Raw genomic sequence first — 19905 nt, 5'->3', positions numbered from 1 at the left:
CATGAAATGCAAAGAAAGAAAAACATTTCATATCTATCAACAAAAAAATGACACAATCTTGAGTGCTTCCACACACTTATGTTAGCCCCCTGAACACAGCCCTTTGGTGATACTTCCCACACAGCCAAACTACTAAGAATAAATGTACATATTTTCTCTAAGCAAATGGGTGCACTGCCTACAAGCGCTCAAAGGGGCTCGTCCAGGACTTGAACCCAGAGGCTCGCACCCTAAGCGAGAATCCTACCCCTAGAACAACAAGCCTCTCACGCTTGAAATTTACCACTCGGAAGGCAATTTGAGGCTAGTTGGCTTGATGAAAAAGCTGGTCCTACTCTCACAAACTGACAGGGTGGAGCCAGCGGGTGGCTTGTTGGTCTAGGGGTATGATTCTCGCTTCGGGTGTGAGAGGTCCCGGGTTCAAATCCCGGACAAGCCCAGTAAATTAATTTTGTGCAATGCAGACGCAGACATTTTCAGAAGGAACTCTCGGAACGTGATTTGTAGGTAAAGTTTCCCCGCAGGGACTGTCGAGTCCGACACAGAACTCTTTCAAATTATGTCGTGCGTGGTATGAAATTCAATTACAAGTCATCAACAAAGAAGCGAATTAACAAAATGGCTCCTTTGACACAAACTTGCTTTTGCCGCATAAAACCTGATTGTTGGTAACATATTTCCATGGTTTTCCCAGACAATTGTGGAAAATGCCATACATATTCAATTTGCAAGGTTACATACATAGTGTTCGCAGGGGCTCGTCCGGGATCTCTCGCACCCTAAGCGAGAATCATACTCCTAGACCAACGAGCCACGTATGTGTTGAATGTTCCGCTAGAAGGGGGTCTGGGGCTAGTTGGCTTGATGAAATTGCTGCACCTACACTCACTAATCACACACCTTTTTGACAGGTGTGGCTCGTTGGTCTAGGGGTATGATTCTCGCTTTGGGTGCGAGAGGTCCCGGGTTCAAATCCCGGACGAGCCCCATTAACCAATGTAACAGAACTGAAATGATTTACAAAATAAACTCACGATTGGAGACGATGATCCTGCGGTTTTTCCATTTACTGTTGAGAACAAGAGAAAGTTCTGTCGCCACATGAAATGCAAAGAAAGAAAAACATTTCATATCTATCAACAAAAAAATGACACAATCTTGAGTGCTTCCACACACTTATGTTAGCCCCCTGAACACAGCCCTTTGGTGATACTTCCCACACAGCCAAACTACTAAGAATAAATGTACATATTTTCTCTAAGCAAATGGGTGCACTGCCTACAAGCGCTCAAAGGGGCTCGTCCAGGACTTGAACCCAGAGGCTCGCACCCTAAGCGAGAATCCTACCCCTAGAACAACAAGCCTCTCACGCTTGAAATTTACCACTCGGAAGGCAATTTGAGGCTAGTTGGCTTGATGAAAAAGCTGGTCCTACTCTCACAAACTGACAGGGTGGAGTCAGCGGGTGGCTTGTTGGTCTAGGGGTATGATTCTCGCTTTGGGTGTGAGAGGTCCCGGGTTCAAATCCTGGACAAGCCCAGTAAATTAATTTCGTGCAATGCAGACGCAGACATTTTCAGAAGGAACTCTCGGAACGTGATTTGTAGGTAAAGTTTCCCCGCAGGGACTGTCGAGTCCGACACAGAACTCTTTCAAATTATGTCGTGCGTGGTATGAAATTCAATTACAAGTCATCAACAAAGAAGCGAATTAACAAAATGGCTCCTTTGACACAAACTTGCTTTTGCCGCATAAAACCTGATTGTTGGTAACATATTTCCATGGTTTTCCCAGACAATTGTGGAAAATGCCATACATATTCAATTTGCAAGGTTACATACATAGTGTTCGCAGGGGCTCGTCCGGGATCTCTCGCACCCTAAGCGAGAATCATACTCCTAGACCAACGAGCCACGTATGTGTTGAATGTTCCGCTAGAAGGGGGTCTGGGGCTAGTTGGCTTGATGAAATTGCTGCACCTACACTCACTAATCACACACCTTTTTGACAGGTGTGGCTCGTTGGTCTAGGGGTATGATTCTCGCTTTGGGTGCGAGAGGTCCCGGGTTCAAATCCCGGACGAGCCCCATTAACCAATGTAACAGAACTGAAATGATTTACAAAATAAACTCACGATTGGAGACGATGATCCTGCGGTTTTTCCATTTACTGTTGAGAACAAGAGAAAGTTCTGTCGCCACATGAAATGCAAAGAAAGAAAAACATTTCATATCTATCAACAAAAAAATGACACAATCTTGAGTGCTTCCACACACTTATGTTAGCCCCCTGAACACAGCCCTTTGGTGATACTTCCCACACAGCCAAACTACTAAGAATAAATGTACATATTTTCTCTAAGCAAATGGGTGCACTGCCTACAAGCGCTCAAAGGGGCTCGTCCAGGACTTGAACCCAGAGGCTCGCACCCTAAGCGAGAATCCTACCCCTAGAACAACAAGCCTCTCACGCTTGAAATTTACCACTCGGAAGGCAATTTGAGGCTAGTTGGCTTGATGAAAAAGCTGGTCCTACTCTCACAAACTGACAGGGTGGAGTCAGCGGGTGGCTTGTTGGTCTAGGGGTATGATTCTCGCTTTGGGTGTGAGAGGTCCCGGGTTCAAATCCTGGACAAGCCCAGTAAATTAATTTCGTGCAATGCAGACGCAGACATTTTCAGAAGGAACTCTCGGAACGTGATTTGTAGGTAAAGTTTCCCCGCAGGGACTGTCGAGTCCGACACAGAACTCTTTCAAATTATGTCGTGCGTGGTATGAAATTCAATTACAAGTCATCAACAAAGAAGCGAATTAACAAAATGGCTCCTTTGACACAAACTTGCTTTTGCCGCATAAAACCTGATTGTTGGTAACATATTTCCATGGTTTTCCCAGACAATTGTGGAAAATGCCATACATATTCAATTTGCAAGGTTACATACATAGTGTTCGCAGGGGCTCGTCCGGGATCTCTCGCACCCTAAGCGAGAATCATACTCCTAGACCAACGAGCCACGTATGTGTTGAATGTTCCGCTAGAAGGGGGTCTGGGGCTAGTTGGCTTGATGAAATTGCTGCACCTACACTCACTAATCACACACCTTTTTGACAGGTGTGGCTCGTTGGTCTAGGGGTATGATTCTCGCTTTGGGTGCGAGAGGTCCCGGGTTCAAATCCCGGACGAGCCCCATTAACCAATGTAACAGAACTGAAATGATTTACAAAATAAACTCACGATTGGAGACGATGATCCTGCGGTTTTTCCATTTACTGTTGAGAACAAGAGAAAGTTCTGTCGCCACATGAAATGCAAAGAAAGAAAAACATTTCATATCTATCAACAAAAAAATGACACAATCTTGAGTGCTTCCACACACTTATGTTAGCCCCCTGAACACAGCCCTTTGGTGATACTTCCCACACAGCCAAACTACTAAGAATAAATGTACATATTTTCTCTAAGCAAATGGGTGCACTGCCTACAAGCGCTCAAAGGGGCTCGTCCAGGACTTGAACCCAGAGGCTCGCACCCTAAGCGAGAATCCTACCCCTAGAACAACAAGCCTCTCACGCTTGAAATTTACCACTCGGAAGGCAATTTGAGGCTAGTTGGCTTGATGAAAAAGCTGGTCCTACTCTCACAAACTGACAGGGTGGAGTCAGCGGGTGGCTTGTTGGTCTAGGGGTATGATTCTCGCTTTGGGTGTGAGAGGTCCCGGGTTCAAATCCTGGACAAGCCCAGTAAATTAATTTCGTGCAATGCAGACGCAGACATTTTCAGAAGGAACTCTCGGAACGTGATTTGTAGGTAAAGTTTCCCCGCAGGGACTGTCGAGTCCGACACAGAACTCTTTCAAATTATGTCGTGCGTGGTATGAAATTCAATTACAAGTCATCAACAAAGAAGCGAATTAACAAAATGGCTCCTTTGACACAAACTTGCTTTTGCCGCATAAAACCTGATTGTTGGTAACATATTTCCATGGTTTTCCCAGACAATTGTGGAAAATGCCATACATATTCAATTTGCAAGGTTACATACATAGTGTTCGCAGGGGCTCGTCCGGGATCTCTCGCACCCTAAGCGAGAATCATACTCCTAGACCAACGAGCCACGTATGTGTTGAATGTTCCGCTAGAAGGGGGTCTGGGGCTAGTTGGCTTGATGAAATTGCTGCACCTACACTCACTAATCACACACCTTTTTGACAGGTGTGGCTCGTTGGTCTAGGGGTATGATTCTCGCTTTGGGTGCGAGAGGTCCCGGGTTCAAATCCCGGATGAGCCCCATTAACCAATGTAACAGAACTGAAATGATTTACAAAATAAACTCACGATTGGAGACGATGATCCTGCGGTTTTTCCATTTACTGTTGAGAACAAGAGAAAGTTCTGTCGCCACATGAAATGCAAAGAAAGAAAAACATTTCATATCTATCAACAAAAAAATGACACAATCTTGAGTGCTTCCACACACTTATGTTAGCCCCCTGAACACAGCCCTTTGGTGATACTTCCCACACAGCCAAACTACTAAGAATAAATGTACATATTTTCTCTAAGCAAATGGGTGCACTGCCTACAAGCGCTCAAAGGGGCTCGTCCAGGACTTGAACCCAGAGGCTCGCACCCTAAGCGAGAATCCTACCCCTAGAACAACAAGCCTCTCACGCTTGAAATTTACCACTCGGAAGGCAATTTGAGGCTAGTTGGCTTGATGAAAAAGCTGGTCCTACTCTCACAAACTGACAGGGTGGAGCCAGCGGGTGGCTTGTTGGTCTAGGGGTATGATTCTCGCTTCGGGTGTGAGAGGTCCCGGGTTCAAATCCCGGACAAGCCCAGTAAATTAATTTCGTGCAATGCAGACAAAGACATTTTCAGAAGGAACTCTCGGAACGTGATTTGTAGGTAAAGTTTCCCCGCAGGGACTGTCGAGTCCGACACAGAACTCTTTCAAATTATGTCGTGCGTGGTATGAAATTCAATTACAAGTCATCAACAAAGAAGCGAATTAACAAAATGGCTCCTTTGACACAAACTTGCTTTTGCCGCATAAAACCTGATTGTTGGTAACATATTTCCATGGTTTTCCCAGACAATTGTGGAAAATGCCATACATATTCAATTTGCAAGGTTACATACATAGTGTTCGCAGGGGCTCGTCCGGGATCTCTCGCACCCTAAGCGAGAATCATACTCCTAGACCAACGAGCCACGTATGTGTTGAATGTTCCGCTAGAAGGGGGTCTGGGGCTAGTTGGCTTGATGAAATCGCTGCACCTACACTCACTAATCACACACCTTTTTGACAGGTGTGGCTCGTTGGTCTAGGGGTATGATTCTCGCTTTGGGTGCGAGAGGTCCCGGGTTCAAATCCCGGACGAGCCCCATTAACCAATGTAACAGAACTGAAATGATTTACAAAATAAACTCATGATTGGAGACGATGATCCTGCGGTTTTTCCATTTACTGTTGAGAACAAGAGAAAGTTCTGTCGCCACATGAAATGCAAAGAAAGAAAAACATTTCATATCTATCAACAAAAAAATGACACAATCTTGAGTGCTTCCACACACTTATGTTAGCCCCCTGAACACAGCCCTTTGGTGATACTTCCCACACAGCCAAACTACTAAGAATAAATGTACATATTTTCTCTAAGCAAATGGGTGCACTGCCTACAAGCGCTCAAAGGGGCTCGTCCAGGACTTGAACCCAGAGGCTCGCACCCTAAGCGAGAATCCTACCCCTAGAACAACAAGCCTCTCACGCTTGAAATTTACCACTCGGAAGGCAATTTGAGGCTAGTTGGCTTGATGAAAAAGCTGGTCCTACTCTCACAAACTGACAGGGTGGAGCCAGCGGGTGGCTTGTTGGTCTAGGGGTATGATTCTCGCTTTGGTTGTGGGAGGTCCCGGGTTCAAATCCCAGACAAGCCCAGTAAATTAATTTCGTGCAATGCAGACGCAGACATTTTCAGAAGGAACTCTCGGAACGTGATTTGTAGGTAAAGTTTCCCCGCAGGGACTGTCGAGTCTGACACAGAACTCTTTCAAATTATGTCGTGCGTGGTATGAAATTCAATTACAAGTCATCAACAAAGAAGCGAATTAACAAAATGGCTCCTTTGACACAAACTTGCTTTTGCCACATAAAACCTGATTGTTGGTAACATATTTCCATGGTTTTCCCAGACAATTGTGGAAAATGCCATACATATTCAATTTGCAAGGTTACATACATAGTGTTCGCAGGGGCTCGTCCGGGATCTCTCGCACCCTAAGCGAGAATCATACTCCTAGACCAACGAGCCACATATGTGTTGAATGTTCCGCTAGAAGGGGGTCTGGGGCTAGTTGGCTTGATGAAATTGCTGCACCTACACTCACTAATCACACACCTTTTTGACAGGTGTGGCTCGTTGGTCTAGGGGTATGATTCTCGCTTTGGGTGCGAGAGGTCCCGGGTTCAAATCCCGGACGAGCCCCATTAACCAATGTAACAGAACTGAAATGATTTACAAAATAAACTCACGATTGGAGACGATGATCCTGTGGTTTTTCCATTTACTGTTGAGAACAAGAGAAAGTTCTGTCGCCACATGAAATGCAAAGAAAGAAAAACATTTCATATCTATCAACAAAAAAATGACACAATCTTGAGTGCTTCCACACACTCATGTTAGCCCCCTGAACACAGCCCTTTGGTGATACTTCCCACACAGCCAAACTACTAAGAATAAATGTACATATTTTCTCTAAGCAAATGGGTGCACTGCCTACAAGCGCTCAAAGGGGCTCGTCCAGGACTTGAACCCAGAGGCTCGCACCCTAAGCGAGAATCCTACCCCTAGAACAACAAGCCTCTCACGCTTGAAATTTACCACTCGGAAGGCAATTTGAGGCTAGTTGGCTTGATGAAAAAGCTGGTCCTACTCTCACAAACTGACAGGGTGGAGCCAGCGGGTGGCTTGTTGGTCTAGGGGTATGATTCTCGCTTCGGGTGTGAGAGGTCCCGGGTTCAAATCCCGGACAAGCCCAGTAAATTAATTTCGTGCAATGCAGACGCAGACATTTTCAGAAGGAACTCTCGGAACGTGATTTGTAGGTAAAGTTTCCCCGCAGGGACTGTCGAGTCCGACACAGAACTCTTTCAAATTATGTCGTGCGTGGCATGAAATTCAATTACAAGTCATCAACAAAGAAGCGAATTAACAAAATGGCTCCTTTGACACAAACTTGCTTTTGCCGCATAAAACCTGATTGTTGGTAACATATTTCCATGGTTTTCCCAGACAATTGTGGAAAATGCCATACATATTCAATTTGCAAGGTTACATACATAGTGTTCGCAGGGGCTCGTCCGGGATCTCTCGCACCCTAAGCGAGAATCATACTCCTAGACCAACGAGCCACATATGTGTTGAATGTTCCGCTAGAAGGGGGTCTGGGGCTAGTTGGCTTGATGAAATTGCTGCACCTACACTCACTAATCACACACCTTTTTGACAGGTGTGGCTCGTTGGTCTAGGGGTATGATTCTCGCTTTGGGTGCGAGAGGTCCCGGGTTCAAATCCCGGACGAGCCCCATTAACCAATGTAACAGAACTGAAATGATTTACAAAATAAACTCACGATTGGAGACGATGATCCTGTGGTTTTTCCATTTACTGTTGAGAACAAGAGAAAGTTCTGTCGCCACATGAAATGCAAAGAAAGAAAAACATTTCATATCTATCAACAAAAAAATGACACAATCTTGAGTGCTTCCACACACTCATGTTAGCCCCCTGAACACAGCCCTTTGGTGATACTTCCCACACAGCCAAACTACTAAGAATAAATGTACATATTTTCTCTAAGCAAATGGGTGCACTGCCTACAAGCGCTCAAAGGGGCTCGTCCAGGACTTGAACCCAGAGGCTCGCACCCTAAGCGAGAATCCTACCCCTAGAACAACAAGCCTCTCACGCTTGAAATTTACCACTCGGAAGGCAATTTGAGGCTAGTTGGCTTGATGAAAAAGCTGGTCCTACTCTCACAAACTGACAGGGTGGAGCCAGCGGGTGGCTTGTTGGTCTAGGGGTATGATTCTCGCTTCAGGTGTGAGAGGTGCCGGGTTCAAATCCCGGACAAGCCCAGTAAATTAATTTCGTGCAATGCAGACGCAGACATTTTCAGAAGGAACTCTCGGAACGTGATGTGTAGGTAAAGTTTCCCCGCAGGGACTGTCGAGTCCGACACAGAACTCTTTCAAATTATGTCGTGCGTGGCATGAAATTCAATTACAAGTCATCAACAAAGAAGCGAATTAACAAAATGGCTCCTTTGACACAAACTTGCTTTTGCCGCATAAAACCTGATTGTTGGTAACATATTTCCATGGTTTTCCCAGACAATTGTGGAAAATGCCATACATATTCAATTTGCAAGGTTACATACATAGTGTTCGCAGGGGCTCGTCCGGGATCGCTCACACCCTAAGCGAGAATCATACTCCTAGACCAACGAGCCACGTATGTGTTGAAAGTTCCGCTAGAAGGGGGTCTGGGGCTAGTTGGCTTGATGAAATTGCTGCACCTACACTCACTAATCACACACCTTTTTGACAGGTGTGGCTCGTTGGTCTAGGGGTATGATTCTCGCTTTGGGTGCGAGAGGTCCCGGGTTCAAATCCCAGATGAGCCCCATTAACCAATGTAACAGAACTGAAATGATTTACAAAATAAAATCACGATTGGAGACGATGATCCTGCTGTTTTTCCATTTACTGTTGAGAACAAGAGAAAGTTCTGTCGCCACATGAAATGCAAAGAAAGAAAAACATTTCATATCTATAAACAAAAAAATGACACAATCTTGAGTGCTTCCACACACTTATGTTAGCCCCCTGAACACAGCCCTTTGGTGATACTTCCCACACAGCCAAACTACTAAGAATAAATGTACATATTTTCTCTAAGCAAATGGGTGCACTGCCTACAAGCGCTCAAAGGGGCTCGTCCAGGACTTGAACCCAGAGGCTCGCACCCTAAGCGAGAATCCTACCCCTAGAACAACAAGCCTCTCACGCTTGAAATTTACCACTCGGAAGGCAATTTGAGGCTAGTTGGCTTGATGAAAAAGCTGGTCCTACTCTCACAAACTGACAGGGTGGAGCCAGCGGGTGGCTTGTTGGTCTAGGGGTATGATTCTCGCTTCGGGTGTGGGGGGTCCCGGGTTCAAATCCCGGACAAGCCCAGTAAATTAATTTCGTGCAATGCAGACGCAGACATTTTCAGAAGGAACTCTCGGAACGTGATTTGTAGGTAAAGTTTCCCTGCAGGGACTGTCGAGTCCGACACAGAACTCTTTCAAATTATGTCGTGCGTGGTATGAAATTCAATTACAAGTCATCAACAAAGAAGCGAATTAACAAAATGGCTCCTTTGACACAAACTTGCTTTTGCCGCATAAAACCTGATTGTTGGTAACATATTTCCATGGTTTTCCCAGACAATTGTGGAAAATGCCATACATATTCAATTTGCAAGGTTACATACATAGTGTTCGCAGGGGCTCGTCCGGGATTTGAACCCGGGACCTCTCGCACCCTAAGCGAGAATCATACTCCTAGACCAACGAGCCACGTATGTGTTGAATGTTCCGCTAGAAGGGGGTCTGGGGCTAGTTGGCTTGATGAAATCGCTGCACCTACACTCACTAATCACACACCTTTTTGACAGGTGTGGCTCGTTGGTCTAGGGGTATGATTCTCGCTTTGGGAGCGAGAGGTCCCGGGTTCAAATCCCGGACGAGCCCCATTAACCAATGTAACAGAACTGAAATGATTTACAAAATAAAATCACGATTGGAGATGATGATCCTGTGGTTTTTCCATTTACTGTTGAGAACAAGAGAAAGTTCTGTCACCACATGAAATGCAAAGAAAGAAAAACATTTCATATCTATCAACAAAAAAATGACACAATCTTGAGTGCTTCCACACACTTATGTTAGCCCCCTGAACACAGCCCTTTGGTGATACTTCCCACACAGCCAAACTACTAAGAATAAATGTACATATTTTCTCTAAGCAAATGGGTGCACTGCCTACAAGCGCTCAAAGGGGCTCGTCCAGGACTTGAACCCAGAGGCTCGCACCCTAAGCGAGAATCCTACCCCTAGAACAACAAGCCTCTCACGCTTGAAATTTACCACTCGGAAGGCAATTTGAGGCTAGTTGGCTTGATGAAAAAGCTGGTCCTACTCTCACAAACTGACAGGGTGGAGCCAGCGGGTGGCTTGTTGGTCTACGGGTATGATTCTCACTTCAGGTGTGAGAGGTCCCGGGTTCAAATCCCAGACAAGCCCAGTAAATTAATTTCGTGCAATGCAGACGCAGACATTTTCAGAAGGAACTCTCGGAACGTGATTTGTAGGTAAAGTTTCCCCGCAGGGACTGTCGAGTCCGACACAGAACTCTTTCAAATTATGTCGTGCGTGGCATGAAATTCAATTACAAGTCATCAACAAAGAAGCGAATTAACAAAATGGCTCCTTTGACACAAACTTGCTTTTGCCGCATAAAACCTGATTGTTGGTAACATATTTCCATGGTTTTCCCAGACAATTGTGGAAAATGCCATACATATTCAATTTGCAAGGTTACATACATAGTGTTCGCAGGGGCTCGTCCGGGATCTCTCGCACCCTAAGCGAGAATCATACTCCTAGACCAACGAGCCACATATGTGTTGAATGTTCCGCTAGAAGGGGGTCTGGGGCTAGTTGGCTTGATGAAATTGCTGCACCTACACTCACTAATCACACACCTTTTTGACAGGTGTGGCTCGTTGGTCTAGGGGTATGATTCTCGCTTTGGGTGCGAGAGGTCCCGGGTTCAAATCCCGGACGAGCCCCATTAACCAATGTAACAGAACTGAAATGATTTACAAAATAAACTCACGATTGGAGACGATGATCCTGTGGTTTTTCCATTTACTGTTGAGAACAAGAGAAAGTTCTGTCGCCACATGAAATGCAAAGAAAGAAAAACATTTCATATCTATCAACAAAAAAATGACACAATCTTGAGTGCTTCCACACACTCATGTTAGCCCCCTGAACACAGCCCTTTGGTGATACTTCCCACACAGCCAAACTACTAAGAATAAATGTACATATTTTCTCTAAGCAAATGGGTGCACTGCCTACAAGCGCTCAAAGGGGCTCGTCCAGGACTTGAACCCAGAGGCTCGCACCCTAAGCGAGAATCCTACCCCTAGAACAACAAGCCTCTCACGCTTGAAATTTACCACTCGGAAGGCAATTTGAGGCTAGTTGGCTTGATGAAAAAGCTGGTCCTACTCTCACAAACTGACAGGGTGGAGCCAGCGGGTGGCTTGTTGGTCTAGGGGTATGATTCTCGCTTCAGGTGTGAGAGGTGCCGGGTTCAAATCCCGGACAAGCCCAGTAAATTAATTTCGTGCAATGCAGACGCAGACATTTTCAGAAGGAACTCTCGGAACGTGATGTGTAGGTAAAGTTTCCCCGCAGGGACTGTCGAGTCCGACACAGAACTCTTTCAAATTATGTCGTGCGTGGCATGAAATTCAATTACAAGTCATCAACAAAGAAGCGAATTAACAAAATGGCTCCTTTGACACAAACTTGCTTTTGCCGCATAAAACCTGATTGTTGGTAACATATTTCCATGGTTTTCCCAGACAATTGTGGAAAATGCCATACATATTCAATTTGCAAGGTTACATACATAGTGTTCGCAGGGGCTCGTCCGGGATCGCTCACACCCTAAGCGAGAATCATACTCCTAGACCAACGAGCCACGTATGTGTTGAAAGTTCCGCTAGAAGGGGGTCTGGGGCTAGTTGGCTTGATGAAATTGCTGCACCTACACTCACTAATCACACACCTTTTTGACAGGTGTGGCTCGTTGGTCTAGGGGTATGATTCTCGCTTTGGGTGCGAGAGGTCCCGGGTTCAAATCCCAGATGAGCCCCATTAACCAATGTAACAGAACTGAAATGATTTACAAAATAAAATCACGATTGGAGACGATGATCCTGCTGTTTTTCCATTTACTGTTGAGAACAAGAGAAAGTTCTGTCGCCACATGAAATGCAAAGAAAGAAAAACATTTCATATCTATCAACAAAAAAATGACACAATCTTGAGTGCTTCCACACACTTATGTTAGCCCCCTGAACACAGCCCTTTGGTGATACTTCCCACACAGCCAAACTACTAAGAATAAATGTACATATTTTCTCTAAGCAAATGGGTGCACTGCCTACAAGCGCTCAAAGGGGCTCGTCCAGGACTTGAACCCAGAGGCTCGCACCCTAAGCGAGAATCCTACCCCTAGAACAACAAGCCTCTCACGCTTGAAATTTACCACTCGGAAGGCAATTTGAGGCTAGTTGGCTTGATGAAAAAGCTGGTCCTACTCTCACAAACTGACAGGGTGGAGCCAGCGGGTGGCTTGTTGGTCTAGGGGTATGATTCTCGCTTCGGGTGTGGGGGGTCCCGGGTTCAAATCCCAGACAAGCCCAGTAAATTAATTTCGTGCAATGCAGACGCAGACATTTTCAGAAGGAACTCTCGGAACGTGATTTGTAGGTAAAGTTTCCCTGCAGGGACTGTCGAGTCCGACACAGAACTCTTTCAAATTATGTCGTGCGTGGTATGAAATTCAATTACAAGTCATCAACAAAGAAGCGAATTAACAAAATGGCTCCTTTGACACAAACTTGCTTTTGCCGCATAAAACCTGATTGTTGGTAACATATTTCCATGGTTTTCCCAGACAATTGTGGAAAATGCCATACATATTCAATTTGCAAGGTTACATACATAGTGTTCGCAGGGGCTCGTCCGGGATTTGAACCCGGGACCTCTCGCACCCTAAGCGAGAATCATACTCCTAGACCAACGAGCCACGTATGTGTTGAATGTTCCGCTAGAAGGGGGTCTGGGGCTAGTTGGCTTGATGAAATCGCTGCACCTACACTCACTAATCACACACCTTTTTGACAGGTGTGGCTCGTTGGTCTAGGGGTATGATTCTCGCTTTGGGAGCGAGAGGTCCCGGGTTCAAATCCCGGACGAGCCCCATTAACCAATGTAACAGAACTGAAATGATTTACAAAATAAAATCACGATTGGAGATGATGATCCTGTGGTTTTTCCATTTACTGTTGAGAACAAGAGAAAGTTCTGTCACCACATGAAATGCAAAGAAAGAAAAACATTTCATATCTATCAACAAAAAAATGACACAATCTTGAGTGCTTCCACACACTTATGTTAGCCCCCTGAACACAGCCCTTTGGTGATACTTCCCACACAGCCAAACTACTAAGAATAAATGTACATATTTTCTCTAAGCAAATGGGTGCACTGCCTACAAGCGCTCAAAGGGGCTCGTCCAGGACTTGAACCCAGAGGCTCGCACCCTAAGCGAGAATCCTACCCCTAGAACAACAAGCCTCTCACGCTTGAAATTTACCACTCGGAAGGCAATTTGAGGCTAGTTGGCTTGATGAAAAAGCTGGTCCTACTCTCACAAACTGACAGGGTGGAGCCAGCGGGTGGCTTGTTGGTCTACGGGTATGATTCTCACTTCAGGTGTGAGAGGTCCCGGGTTCAAATCCCAGACAAGCCCAGTAAATTAATTTCGTGCAATGCAGACGCAGACATTTTCAGAAGGAACTCTCGGAACGTGATTTGTAGGTAAAGTTTCCCCGCAGGGACTGTCGAGTCCGACACAGAACTCTTTCAAATTATGTCGTGCGTGGCATGAAATTCAATTACAAGTCATCAACAAAGAAGCGAATTAACAAAATGGCTCCTTTGACACAAACTTGCTTTTGCCGCATAAAACCTGATTGTTGGTAACATATTTCCATGGTTTTCCCAGACAATTGTGGAAAATGCCATACATATTCAATTTGCAAGGTTACATACATAGTGTTCGCAGGGGCTCGTCCGGGATCTCTCGCACCCTAAGCGAGAATCATACTCCTAGACCAACGAGCCACATATGTGTTGAATGTTCCGCTAGAAGGGGGTCTGGGGCTAGTTGGCTTGATGAAATTGCTGCACCTACACTCACTAATCACACACCTTTTTGACAGGTGTGGCTCGTTGGTCTAGGGGTATGATTCTCGCTTTGGGTGCGAGAGGTCCCGGGTTCAAATCCCGGACGAGCCCCATTAACCAATGTAACAGAACTGAAATGATTTACAAAATAAACTCACGATTGGAGACGATGATCCTGTGGTTTTTCCATTTACTGTTGAGAACAAGAGAAAGTTCTGTCGCCACATGAAATGCAAAGAAAGAAAAACATTTCATATCTATCAACAAAAAAATGACACAATCTTGAGTGCTTCCACACACTCATGTTAGCCCCCTGAACACAGCCCTTTGGTGATACTTCCCACACAGCCAAACTACTAAGAATAAATGTACATATTTTCTCTAAGCAAATGGGTGCACTGCCTACAAGCGCTCAAAGGGGCTCGTCCAGGACTTGAACCCAGAGGCTCGCACCCTAAGCGAGAATCCTACCCCTAGAACAACAAGCCTCTCACGCTTGAAATTTACCACTCGGAAGGCAATTTGAGGCTAGTTGGCTTGATGAAAAAGCTGGTCCTACTCTCACAAACTGACAGGGTGGAGCCAGCGGGTGGCTTGTTGGTCTAGGGGTATGATTCTCGCTTCAGGTGTGAGAGGTGCCGGGTTCAAATCCCGGACAAGCCCAGTAAATTAATTTCGTGCAATGCAGACGCAGACATTTTCAGAAGGAACTCTCGGAACGTGATTTGTAGGTAAAGTTTCCCCGCAGGGACTGTCGAGTCCGACACAGAACTCTTTCAAATTATGTCGTGCGTGGCATGAAATTCAATTACAAGTCATCAACAAAGAAGCGAATTAACAAAATGGCTCCTTTGACACAAACTTGCTTTTGCCGCATAAAACCTGATTGTTGGTAACATATTTCCATGGTTTTCCCAGACAATTGTGGAAAATGCCATACATATTCAATTTGCAAGGTTACATACATAGTGTTCGCAGGGGCTCGTCCGGGATCTCTCGCACCCTAAGCGAGAATCATACTCCTAGACCAACGAGCCACATATGTGTTGAATGTTCCGCTAGAAGGGGGTCTGGGGCTAGTTGGCTTGATGAAATTGCTGCACCTACACTCACTAATCACACACCTTTTTGACAGGTGTGGCTCGTTGGTCTAGGGGTATGATTCTCGCTTTGGGTGCGAGAGGTCCCGGGTTCAAATCCCGGACGAGCCCCATTAACCAATGTAACAGAACTGAAATGATTTACAAAATAAACTCACGATTGGAGACGATGATCCTGTGGTTTTTCCATTTACTGTTGAGAACAAGAGAAAGTTCTGTCGCCACATGAAATGCAAAGAAAGAAAAACATTTCATATCTATCAACAAAAAAATGACACAATCTTGAGTGCTTCCACACACTCATGTTAGCCCCCTGAACACAGCCCTTTGGTGATACTTCCCACACAGCCAAACTACTAAGAATAAATGTACATATTTTCTCTAAGCAAATGGGTGCACTGCCTACAAGCGCTCAAAGGGGCTCGTCCAGGACTTGAACCCAGAGGCTCGCACCCTAAGCGAGAATCCTACCCCTAGAACAACAAGCCTCTCACGCTTGAAATTTACCACTCGGAAGGCAATTTGAGGCTAGTTGGCTTGATGAAAAAGCTGGTCCTACTCTCACAAACTGACAGGGTGGAGCCAGCGGGTGGCTTGTTGGTCTAGGGGTATGATTCTCGCTTCGGGTGTGGGGGGTCCCGGGTTCAAATCCCGGACAAGCCCAGTAAATTAATTTCGTGCAATGCAGACGCAGACATTTTCAGAAGGAACTCTCGGAACGTGATTTGTAGGTAAAGTTTCCCTGCAGGGACTGTCGAGTCCGACACAGAACTCTTTCAAATTATGTCGTGCGTGGTATGAAATTCAATTACAAGTCATCAACAAAGAAGCGAATTAACAAAATGGCTCCTTTGACACAAACTTGCTTTTGCCGCATAAAACCTGATTGTTGGTAACATATTTCCATGGTTTTCCCAGACAATTGTGGAAAATGCCATACATATTCAATTTGCAAGGTTACATACATAGTGTTCGCAGGGGCTCGTCCGGGATTTGAACCCGGGACCTCTCGCACCCTAAGCGAGAATCATACTCCTAGACCAACGAGCCACGTATGTGTTGAATGTTCCGCTAGAAGGGGGTCTGGGGCTAGTTGGCTTGATGAAATCGCTGCACCTACACTCACTAATCACACACCTTTTTGACAGGTGTGGCTCGTTGGTCTAGGGGTATGATTCTCGCTTTGGGAGCGAGAGGTCCCGGGTTCAAATCCCGGACGAGCCCCATTAACCAATGTAACAGAACTGAAATGATTTACAAAATAAAATCACGATTGGAGATGATGATCCTGTGGTTTTTCCATTTACTGTTGAGAACAAGAGAAAGTTCTGTCACCACATGAAATGCAAAGAAAGAAAAACATTTCATATCTATCAACAAAAAAATGACACAATCTTGAGTGCTTCCACACACTTATGTTAGCCCCCTGAACACAGCCCTTTGGTGATACTTCCCACACAGCCAAACTACTAAGAATAAATGTACATATTTTCTCTAAGCAAATGGGTGCACTGCCTACAAGCGCTCAAAGGGGCTCGTCCAGGACTTGAACCCAGAGGCTCGCACCCTAAGCGAGAATCCTACCCCTAGAACAACAAGCCTCTCACGCTTGAAATTTACCACTCGGAAGGCAATTTGAGGCTAGTTGGCTTGATGAAAAAGCTGGTCCTACTCTCACAAACTGACAGGGTGGAGCCAGCGGGTGGCTTGTTGGTCTACGGGTATGATTCTCGCTTCAGGTGTGAGAGGTCCCGGGTTCAAATCCCAGACAAGCCCAGTAAATTAATTTCGTGCAATGCAGACACAGACATTTTCAGAAGGAACTCTCGGAACGTGATTTGTAGGTAAAGTTTCCCCGCAGGGACTGTCGAGTCCGACACAGAACTCTTTCAAATTATGTCGTGCGTGGCATGAAATTCAATTACAAGTCATCAACAAAGAAGCGAATTAACAAAATGGCTCCTTTGACACAAACTTGCTTTTGCCGCATAAAACCTGATTGTTGGTAACATATTTCCATGGTTTTCCCAGACAATTGTGGAAAATGCCATACATATTCAATTTGCAAGGTTACATACATAGTGTTCGCAGGGGCTCGTCCGGGATCTCTCGCACCCTAAGCGAGAATCATACTCCTAGACCAACGAGCCACATATGTGTTGAATGTTCCGCTAGAAGGGGGTCTGGGGCTAGTTGGCTTGATGAAATTGCTGCACCTACACTCACTAATCACACACCTTTTTGACAGGTGTGGCTCGTTGGTCTAGGGGTATGATTCTCGCTTTGGGTGCGAGAGGTCCCGGGTTCAAATCCCGGACGAGCCCCATTAACCAATGTAACAGAACTGAAATGATTTACAAAATAAACTCACGATTGGAGACGATGATCCTGTGGTTTTTCCATTTACTGTTGAGAACAAGAGAAAGTTCTGTCGCCACATGAAATGCAAAGAAAGAAAAACATTTCATATCTATCAACAAAAAAATGACACAATCTTGAGTGCTTCCACACACTCATGTTAGCCCCCTGAACACAGCCCTTTGGTGATACTTCCCACACAGCCAAACTACTAAGAATAAATGTACATATTTTCTCTAAGCAAATGGGTGCACTGCCTACAAGCGCTCAAAGGGGCTCGTCCAGGACTTGAACCCAGAGGCTCGCACCCTAAGCGAGAATCCTACCCCTAGAACAACAAGCCTCTCACGCTTGAAATTTACCACTCGGAAGGCAATTTGAGGCTAGTTGGCTTGATGAAAAAGCTGGTCCTACTCTCACAAACTGACAGGGTGGAGCCAGCGGGTGGCTTGTTGGTCTAGGGGTATGATTCTCGCTTCGGGTGTGAGAGGTGCCGGGTTCAAATCCCGGACAAGCCCAGTAAATTAATTTCGTGCAATGCAGACGCAGACATTTTCAGAAGGAACTCTCGGAACGTGATGTGTAGGTAAAGTTTCCCCGCAGGGACTGTCGAGTCCGACACAGAACTCTTTCAAATTATGTCGTGCGTGGCATGAAATTCAATTACAAGTCATCAACAAAGAAGCGAATTAACAAAATGGCTCCTTTGACACAAACTTGCTTTTGCCGCATAAAACCTGATTGTTGGTAACATATTTCCATGGTTTTCCCAGACAATTGTGGAAAATGCCATACATATTCAATTTGCAAGGTTACATACATAGTGTTCGCAGGGGCTCGTCCGGGATCGCTCACACCCTAAGCGAGAATCATACTCCTAGACCAACGAGCCACGTATGTGTTGAAAGTTCCGCTAGAAGGGGGTCTGGGGCTAGTTGGCTTGATGAAATTGCTGCACCTACACTCACTAATCACACACCTTTTTGACAGGTGTGGCTCGTTGGTCTAGGGGTATGATTCTCGCTTTGGGTGCGAGAGGTCCTGGGTTCAAATCCCAGATGAGCCCCATTAACCAATGTAACAGAACTGAAATGATTTACAAAATAAAATCACGATTGGAGATGATGATCCTGTGGTTTTTCCATTTACTGTTGAGAACAAGAGACAGTTCTGTCGCCACATGAAATGCAAAGAAAGAAAAACATTAATCTATTATGGATATTTTAAAGAAGATTACACTGGAATGTAAGTTTTTGGTCAAAACTCCATTGCTCGTTGTTTCAATTCTTCCATGGACTCTTATGATGAGAAAAGAGCAAAGAATGCAAATGCCATAACATCCATTATGGCACTCGGTTTTGTGTATAGACATTTGAGGAAGACTTCAGTACTACAGAAAATACTTGATCAGTGATGGGACAGTTAAGAGACTGAGTACTACAGAGAAAGTCTTTTGGAGAATGCAGGCATCAATCCCACTAGCGCCCACATGCAAAGCGAGCGCTCTACCACTTGAACTAATTCCCCACACAGGTCCAACAAAAACGATAAAAAAATCTCACGATTGTCAGTAGATTCAATTCAAATGAACATAAAAGGAGCTCTGTGTAAAGCCTTGACGTCGTCTACAGCGGATTTCGGTACTTGACCAGATACTCGATCTGAAATGAAAAGTACAATTGACTGAGACAAGGACATTCTGGAGAATGCTGGCATCAATCCTGCTACCTCTCACATGCAAAGCAAGCGCTCTACCACTTGAGCTAATTCCCCACATACGTCCAACAAAAACGATAAAAAAATCTCACGATTTTCAGTAGATTCAATTCAAACGAACATCAAAAGAGCTCTTTCTAAAGCCTTGACATCGTCTACAGCAGATTGTGGTACTTGACAAGATACTCGATCTGAAAAGTACAATTGATAGAGACATTCTGGAGAATGCGGGCATCGATCCCGCTACTTCTCGCATGCTAAGCGAGCGCTCTACCACTTGAGCTAATTCCCCACACTGGGACAAGAAAAGGGATCAAAAAATCTCACGATTTTCAATAGATTCAATTCAAATGAACATAAAAGGAGCTCTGTGTAAAGCCTTGACGTCGTCTACAGCGGATTTTGGTACTTGACCAGATACTCGATCTGAAATGAAAAGTACAATTGAGCAAGACAGAGACATTCTGGAGAATGCGGGTATCGATCCTGCTACTTCTCGCATGCTAAGCGAGCGCTCTACCACTTGAGCTAATTCCCCACACTGGGACAAGAAAAGGGATCAAAAAATCTCACGATTTTCAATAGATTTGAATCAAGAACAGCAAAGGACTCCTGTGCAAAGCTTGATC

General features: G+C 45.2%; 27 non-coding genes across 27 annotated transcripts; 24 read left to right on the top strand and 3 right to left on the bottom strand.

Annotated features, from left to right (window-relative positions):
- The first annotated feature begins 367 nt into the window (after positions 1–367).
- On the top strand, positions 368–439 carry trnap-cgg (transfer RNA proline (anticodon CGG)). Its single transcript has one exon. It is a non-coding gene; the product is annotated as a tRNA-Pro (tRNA).
- A 476-nt stretch (positions 440–915) lies between these two features.
- Positions 916–987, top strand: trnap-ugg (transfer RNA proline (anticodon UGG)). The gene has a single exon. It is a non-coding gene; the product is annotated as a tRNA-Pro (tRNA).
- A 1028-nt stretch (positions 988–2015) lies between these two features.
- trnap-ugg (transfer RNA proline (anticodon UGG)) lies at positions 2016–2087 on the top strand. The gene has a single exon. It is a non-coding gene; the product is annotated as a tRNA-Pro (tRNA).
- Positions 2088–3115: 1028 nt separating this feature from the next.
- trnap-ugg (transfer RNA proline (anticodon UGG)) lies at positions 3116–3187 on the top strand. Its single transcript has one exon. It is a non-coding gene; the product is annotated as a tRNA-Pro (tRNA).
- Positions 3188–4215: 1028 nt separating this feature from the next.
- trnap-ugg (transfer RNA proline (anticodon UGG)) lies at positions 4216–4287 on the top strand. The gene has a single exon. It is a non-coding gene; the product is annotated as a tRNA-Pro (tRNA).
- A 480-nt stretch (positions 4288–4767) lies between these two features.
- Positions 4768–4839, top strand: trnap-cgg (transfer RNA proline (anticodon CGG)). Its single transcript has one exon. It is a non-coding gene; the product is annotated as a tRNA-Pro (tRNA).
- Positions 4840–5315: 476 nt separating this feature from the next.
- On the top strand, positions 5316–5387 carry trnap-ugg (transfer RNA proline (anticodon UGG)). Its single transcript has one exon. It is a non-coding gene; the product is annotated as a tRNA-Pro (tRNA).
- Positions 5388–6415: 1028 nt separating this feature from the next.
- trnap-ugg (transfer RNA proline (anticodon UGG)) lies at positions 6416–6487 on the top strand. The gene has a single exon. It is a non-coding gene; the product is annotated as a tRNA-Pro (tRNA).
- A 480-nt stretch (positions 6488–6967) lies between these two features.
- On the top strand, positions 6968–7039 carry trnap-cgg (transfer RNA proline (anticodon CGG)). The gene has a single exon. It is a non-coding gene; the product is annotated as a tRNA-Pro (tRNA).
- A 476-nt stretch (positions 7040–7515) lies between these two features.
- On the top strand, positions 7516–7587 carry trnap-ugg (transfer RNA proline (anticodon UGG)). Its single transcript has one exon. It is a non-coding gene; the product is annotated as a tRNA-Pro (tRNA).
- Positions 7588–8067: 480 nt separating this feature from the next.
- Positions 8068–8139, top strand: trnal-cag (transfer RNA leucine (anticodon CAG)). Its single transcript has one exon. It is a non-coding gene; the product is annotated as a tRNA-Leu (tRNA).
- Positions 8140–9167: 1028 nt separating this feature from the next.
- trnap-cgg (transfer RNA proline (anticodon CGG)) lies at positions 9168–9239 on the top strand. The gene has a single exon. It is a non-coding gene; the product is annotated as a tRNA-Pro (tRNA).
- A 315-nt stretch (positions 9240–9554) lies between these two features.
- trnap-agg (transfer RNA proline (anticodon AGG)) lies at positions 9555–9626 on the bottom strand. Its single transcript has one exon. It is a non-coding gene; the product is annotated as a tRNA-Pro (tRNA).
- A 102-nt stretch (positions 9627–9728) lies between these two features.
- trnap-ugg (transfer RNA proline (anticodon UGG)) lies at positions 9729–9800 on the top strand. The gene has a single exon. It is a non-coding gene; the product is annotated as a tRNA-Pro (tRNA).
- Positions 9801–10828: 1028 nt separating this feature from the next.
- trnap-ugg (transfer RNA proline (anticodon UGG)) lies at positions 10829–10900 on the top strand. The gene has a single exon. It is a non-coding gene; the product is annotated as a tRNA-Pro (tRNA).
- Positions 10901–11380: 480 nt separating this feature from the next.
- On the top strand, positions 11381–11452 carry trnal-cag (transfer RNA leucine (anticodon CAG)). Its single transcript has one exon. It is a non-coding gene; the product is annotated as a tRNA-Leu (tRNA).
- Positions 11453–12867: 1415 nt separating this feature from the next.
- Positions 12868–12939, bottom strand: trnap-agg (transfer RNA proline (anticodon AGG)). The gene has a single exon. It is a non-coding gene; the product is annotated as a tRNA-Pro (tRNA).
- A 102-nt stretch (positions 12940–13041) lies between these two features.
- trnap-ugg (transfer RNA proline (anticodon UGG)) lies at positions 13042–13113 on the top strand. The gene has a single exon. It is a non-coding gene; the product is annotated as a tRNA-Pro (tRNA).
- Positions 13114–14141: 1028 nt separating this feature from the next.
- trnap-ugg (transfer RNA proline (anticodon UGG)) lies at positions 14142–14213 on the top strand. Its single transcript has one exon. It is a non-coding gene; the product is annotated as a tRNA-Pro (tRNA).
- Positions 14214–14693: 480 nt separating this feature from the next.
- On the top strand, positions 14694–14765 carry trnal-cag (transfer RNA leucine (anticodon CAG)). Its single transcript has one exon. It is a non-coding gene; the product is annotated as a tRNA-Leu (tRNA).
- Positions 14766–15241: 476 nt separating this feature from the next.
- On the top strand, positions 15242–15313 carry trnap-ugg (transfer RNA proline (anticodon UGG)). The gene has a single exon. It is a non-coding gene; the product is annotated as a tRNA-Pro (tRNA).
- Positions 15314–15793: 480 nt separating this feature from the next.
- On the top strand, positions 15794–15865 carry trnap-cgg (transfer RNA proline (anticodon CGG)). Its single transcript has one exon. It is a non-coding gene; the product is annotated as a tRNA-Pro (tRNA).
- A 315-nt stretch (positions 15866–16180) lies between these two features.
- Positions 16181–16252, bottom strand: trnap-agg (transfer RNA proline (anticodon AGG)). The gene has a single exon. It is a non-coding gene; the product is annotated as a tRNA-Pro (tRNA).
- Positions 16253–16354: 102 nt separating this feature from the next.
- Positions 16355–16426, top strand: trnap-ugg (transfer RNA proline (anticodon UGG)). Its single transcript has one exon. It is a non-coding gene; the product is annotated as a tRNA-Pro (tRNA).
- Positions 16427–17454: 1028 nt separating this feature from the next.
- trnap-ugg (transfer RNA proline (anticodon UGG)) lies at positions 17455–17526 on the top strand. The gene has a single exon. It is a non-coding gene; the product is annotated as a tRNA-Pro (tRNA).
- A 480-nt stretch (positions 17527–18006) lies between these two features.
- trnap-cgg (transfer RNA proline (anticodon CGG)) lies at positions 18007–18078 on the top strand. Its single transcript has one exon. It is a non-coding gene; the product is annotated as a tRNA-Pro (tRNA).
- Positions 18079–18554: 476 nt separating this feature from the next.
- trnap-ugg (transfer RNA proline (anticodon UGG)) lies at positions 18555–18626 on the top strand. The gene has a single exon. It is a non-coding gene; the product is annotated as a tRNA-Pro (tRNA).
- The last annotated feature ends 1279 nt before the right edge of the window (positions 18627–19905 follow it).

The sequence above is a fragment of the Poecilia mexicana genome, unplaced genomic scaffold (genome assembly GCF_051168715.1).
Source record: "Poecilia mexicana isolate PSO_F unplaced genomic scaffold, ASM5116871v1 scaffold_10, whole genome shotgun sequence".
Taxonomy (NCBI): Eukaryota; Metazoa; Chordata; class Actinopteri; order Cyprinodontiformes; family Poeciliidae; genus Poecilia; species Poecilia mexicana.
This window is presented reverse-complemented; position numbering and strand designations above follow the sequence as displayed.